A 5,331-nucleotide genomic window follows, 5' to 3' on the forward strand; every position below is an offset into this window, starting at 1 on the left:
ATAAACTTAGAGCATGAGCATGAGCAAAATTGAGCGCCCGTGACTGTCAACACCAAAGAGCTGAAAACCAATTCAAACAAATCAAATCAACAGACAAAACCAGGGTGAAAGCTGTAAGAGTGAATCATTACAGTATAAATCTAATGATGTCTCGTTTTCGAAGAGCTGGAAGAAAACTTAAATAATTTAAATCAATAGATCGAGTCTGAAGGAAGACTGAAAAAAGAGATTAATTATACAGCAATCACCCCATTTTTCTGCTAGCAAAGTATGTGTATCTTTTTTATTTATTTATTCAGTCTTCGACGGTTTCGCACAGACTAATCTTAACCTATCACATTTATTCTTAACCTATTTTTAAAACAGAGCCTAGTTAAATTAAAATCGAAGTCATCACAAACAGCATTAAAAGCTCTAAGACAAGAACTTAGCGGACTATTTAACCCATAACTAGTCCTGTGACTGGGAATGACAATAAGGGCAGAGTTTCATAATTGGCGCTGAGGTGCGTTAAGCACAACTTCCTGTAGAAGATCTGGACAGTCGGTGTTGTTCATCAGGATGTCGAATACAACCAATTGTTGTAATCTCAGCCGTCTCACTGATAGCAACTCTAAGTTGATTAAACGGCACCTTTGTTGGTAATCAGGAAGATTCACGGGATCATTCCACGGTAGGTTCCGGAGTGCAAATCGTATGAACATTTGTTGTATACGTTCAATGCGGATCACCTGAGACGTGTGATATGGTGCCCAAACCGGGGCTGCGTATTCCAGAATGCTGCTCACTAAAGCACAAAAGAGTGATTTTAATGCGTACACATCGGTTAGTTGAGAAGCATTACGACTAATAAACCCGAGTACGGAGAAAGCTTTTGCTGTCATGGTGGAGACATGTTCGCTGAATCTAAGTTTAGAGTCAATTATAACTCCCAAGTCGCGAATAAATTGCGCACGTTCTAGCGGAGTAGTGTCATTTCGATATTGGTGAGTGTGCGTTGACAAACAGCGACTAAATGTGATCGTTTTGCATTTATTGATGTTCACGCTCATACCATTCTCTTTGCACCAGATTGACACTACGTCGATGTCAGCCTGCAGTACAATACAATCGAGTACAGACGCGATAATTCTGAAAATTTTGAGGTCATCAGCATAAAGGAGCTTTCCAGAGGATATTCGAAGGCACAGGTCGTTAATAAAGAGGACAAAGAGCAAAGGTCCTAACACGCTACCCTGTGGTACGCCAGATGGTATGTCGAACGTATTGGAACGAGATGAGTTCACTTGCACAAATGCCTTTCGACCCGTTAGATATTACCTTATCCAGTCCGCAATACAATCCGGAAATCCCATGCGTTTCAGTTTTTCTGTGGCATAGGCATGCGGGACGGTGTCGAACGCTTTCGAAAAGTCGATGTAAATAGAGTCCACCTGGTTGCGACGTTCTATCTCACGGAACAGTACGTTGGTTGTAGAAGACCGGTGTGGTATGAATCCGTGCTGATACTCAGAGATAATCGGTTTCGCTGCATTCAGCACGACCTTATGCACTAGTGATTCGAGAACCTTTCCCAAACAGCAGAGAATTGAAATCCCTCGATAGTTTACCACATTGTTTATACTGCCAGATTTGTGTACAGGAATCATTGACGCGGTTTTCCATAAACTTGGGAACGTCTTTTGTTCTAACGAACAGTTAAACAGTAACGTCAATGGTTCAACCAGAGATGCAGCGCAGTTTTTCACTAATATCGGTGGCAGACCATCGACTCCCGCTCCTTTCGAAGCACCTAATTTAGCCAACGTACTTAACACTTCGTCACAAGAAAAACTGAAGATTGGAAGGTGGATACCATAAGATGGCACGTGTTGGAAACAATCCGGGCGAGGTCCAGGAGACGTTGAACAGAACACACTTTGAAAAAAATTCGAAGATTGGCAGCATCTTCAGGTGTGCTGGCCATGGAATCACCGTAGATAACGTTATTCGGTACACGATTGCTAGCCTTTTGCTTTTAAACATACCTCCAGAACATCGACGGATTTAGTTTTAGGTTGGATTCAAGTTTGCGCATGTATACTTGGTAGCTTGAAGAGAGAAGTTCATTATAGGATGATTCAATTAGATGAAGGAAATCTCTGTTCTCGTTCGATTTATCAGTGAAATATCGTTTACGTGCTTTCCTCAGTCTATTACGCTGATTTCGCAATTCAGCCGTCCACCAAGGCTTCCTGTTGACGCAACTTGAAATACGACGGCGACGAGGAACAATTGAGTGAATAATCTCATACAGCTTGTCATAAAACAAGATAACGTTTGCATCAACAGTGTGTTAATGTAGAAGAAGCTACCAGTAGATCGACGAAAACGCGGCATTAAGTGAATCAAAGTTGCATTGCCTGAAATCTGGGTCAATTGCATCCGAATCCGCGTCGATTTGGTGGTTTATGATGACGCTGTGCACATCCACTAGTAAAATAAACGGTTCAATGACATCTGGAGAATTCGTGAATGCTAGATCTAGTAGTCTACCGTTCGGGTTCGTATAAGAATTCACTTGAACCAGCCCGCACGCAGAGATGGATTCGGTGAGATTGAGTTCTTGTTCACTGAAAGCGTTCGAAGGTATAAACCCATTAACGTCCTCATCGAAGCACCATTGCAGATGAGGAAGATTGTAGTCCCCGAAGAGTAGAATACTGTCATTGTCCGACGAACGATCCGATAAGTTCTGGACAGCCGTAGCGTGAGCCGAATATAAACTTGCGTCGGAATTCGGGGGAAGATAGATGCCAATGATCAACAGCGAATGGTGAGGAAGTGTTACTCGTACAACAATTTGTTCAAGCTGTCTACAATCGTCCAAAGACACCGCAGTACAGTGCAAATTATTTTTAACAGCTACGAAAACTCCACCACCCCTCGAAGAATTAAATACTAGTAGTTTCACTTCGATCACACCGAAATATAGAGTAGTCGGAAGTGAGTTCCGTATCGCTTATATCAGACCGGAGCCATGTTTCGGTAAAAAACAATTATATCGTAGTCGCAGCTCGATAGCCTTAACTTCAATTCTGTCGTTTTAGTGCGCAGACCTCTGACGTTCTGGTAGTAGACGGATAGAAAGTTGTGTCCTGAATGAGCTGCATCATTATTGCTGCTGGTCACTACCGTGCTGTTTGGATAGTTAAACTCGCTGACGTTTGAAGAGGGACAGTTGATTGCAACGCTAAAACCAGTAGATTGATCAGAAGTTGAACTGCTTAAAACAGAAACGTACTTGCCAAAGATAGTGGGTTGGAAGACCCCTTCTCTGACCCCACACACAGGGCCAGGACGACTGTTGGCCGATGACGGGAAAAGCTCGACTGTGGTAGGGGGATTAGAGGCTTCCATGTAGCCAGTATCGTTGCGTCCCAGAGTTGAAAAATGCTGAGTTGAAGGTCTTGAATAATGACGGCTAAACGGTGTAGTACTGAAACCAAGCAACGAATCAGGAGTTGGGCTGAACAAGAATGAATCGTACTTGCCTGCGGTATTAGTTTGGAAGACCACGTTTCCAAACTCACACACAGGGCCGGGACGACTGATGGACGATGGCAGGAAAGGCACGACTGTGGTGAGAGGATCGGTGGCTTCCATAGGGCGAACACCGTTGCGTCCCAGAGTAGATGAAAGTTGCGTAGAGTAGCGAGTAGTTGATGTAGAGTGTATCGATAAACTTATTGTGGAAGTATTGGTGGTGGTAGGTTGATTGGAGCCGCGTCGTTTTTTGATTCAAATTCACGTACATTTACTCCATCAGGCCAGTAGAATGAATCCCCTACAGTGGTTTCCAAGTCGGGTGAAACGGATACTTTGAAGGAGACAAAGGTTAGCTCGTTGACTTGTTTGCCTCTAGGTACCAGCTTCACACAGCGCACCGTAGAATTTTCGATGTTGAAGGTTTCGCGGAGGTATTCCAGGACATCTTCTTCAGTCTTCTCGACGTGGAAAGGGGTAATGTAGAATGGTTTCAACACTTCGGTTGTGTCGGTATTGCTTTGCTGCCTTCGACGTTCGTTTCTCATAACAACCCTTAAACGGTTAGATTGTCCGTGAGGCCCTCGGTTATTTGTCAAGATAGCTGTTGAGGTAACCGTGGTTCCAGTTCCAGGTGCGGTGATTGATGCGACAGTTGTGCAGTTCTTGGCAGCGGTGTTCATGGTTATTGTAGAGGCGACGGTGCATGTACCAGTAGAGCTGTTAGTGGTAGCAACGGAAGTGGCATTCTCATTCGATCTAGTGACAGTTGTGGCAAGGATAGCAGTTGGAATGGCGGTCGTGGTGGTGGTTAGAGCAGCAGAACGCCTTACAACAGAAGCAGCGGTGGTTTCTGAAGTTATGGGTTCGTCATGTTCACCGAAAATATGCCCTAGGCTAGAATGCAACGAACTATTCAGATTTAACCGATCTATGCTGTGGTGAAAATCAGTGGGAGCACCAGCTGGATGCTGATGTAATCTCAAATCGACATTCGATTCCCTTCTCAGGTGTGGAAATGATAGCAAGCTGTTCATGGTCTTCAAATTTTCATCATACTGTCCAATACGAAGGTCAATAGAGTCTACTCGTATTGAGAGATCACGCAGTGCTCTGAGTATGTGCGATTTACGACCAACGATTGTTGGGTTAATGTTAACTCTGCAAGCATCGCAAAACCACAGTAGACCGACATTGGATGACCATGCCTTGAAGTTGGTAACGTTAAGCCCAGCACAATTGAAGTGGAACAGTCTGTTGCAGACTCCACTGCAGAGAACGTATTTGTTATTGCCGTCAATTGACCACTTTGTCAAGCAGTTTTGGCGTGACTTTCTACCAGCGATTTCACAAAACTGGACCAAATAATATCTATTTTTTTATGAAACGCACAAATGTTGGCTACTTTTCTCGAGGTTCTAGAAGAAAAAATCTCAAAATAATGTTCTATTTCAAAGTTCGAGTGGTAGTAAACGTCATTTTAAGTGCTCGAATAAAGTGGTTAATAGGCTCCGAACAACCCAACAAACAATTTTAGCTGCAGATTAGCTTATACAGTCAAAATTTGCCTTATGCAGCTAATTTTTGCCTGTATAAGCTAAGCTGCAGCTAAAATTGTTTGTTGGGAAGTATTACAAGCGCTCATGACGATGAGAAATCTCTTCCCGTTGTTTAATGCAGCGCAATATTACGATGATCCAAGTAAGAATGAAAGTGCCTAGATGTATGCAACGTTCAGGTTACTGAGATGTGCTAGCTTCCAAAGTTTACTGGTAGATGGCGCTTCGGAAGAGAGACAGCGAGTAA

Source organism: Ochlerotatus camptorhynchus, unplaced genomic scaffold, assembly GCF_037179485.1.
Source record: "Ochlerotatus camptorhynchus isolate MF236.1 unplaced genomic scaffold, CSIRO-AGI_Acam_v1.1 ptg000094l, whole genome shotgun sequence".
Lineage (NCBI taxonomy): Eukaryota > Metazoa > Arthropoda > Insecta > Diptera > Culicidae > Ochlerotatus > Ochlerotatus camptorhynchus.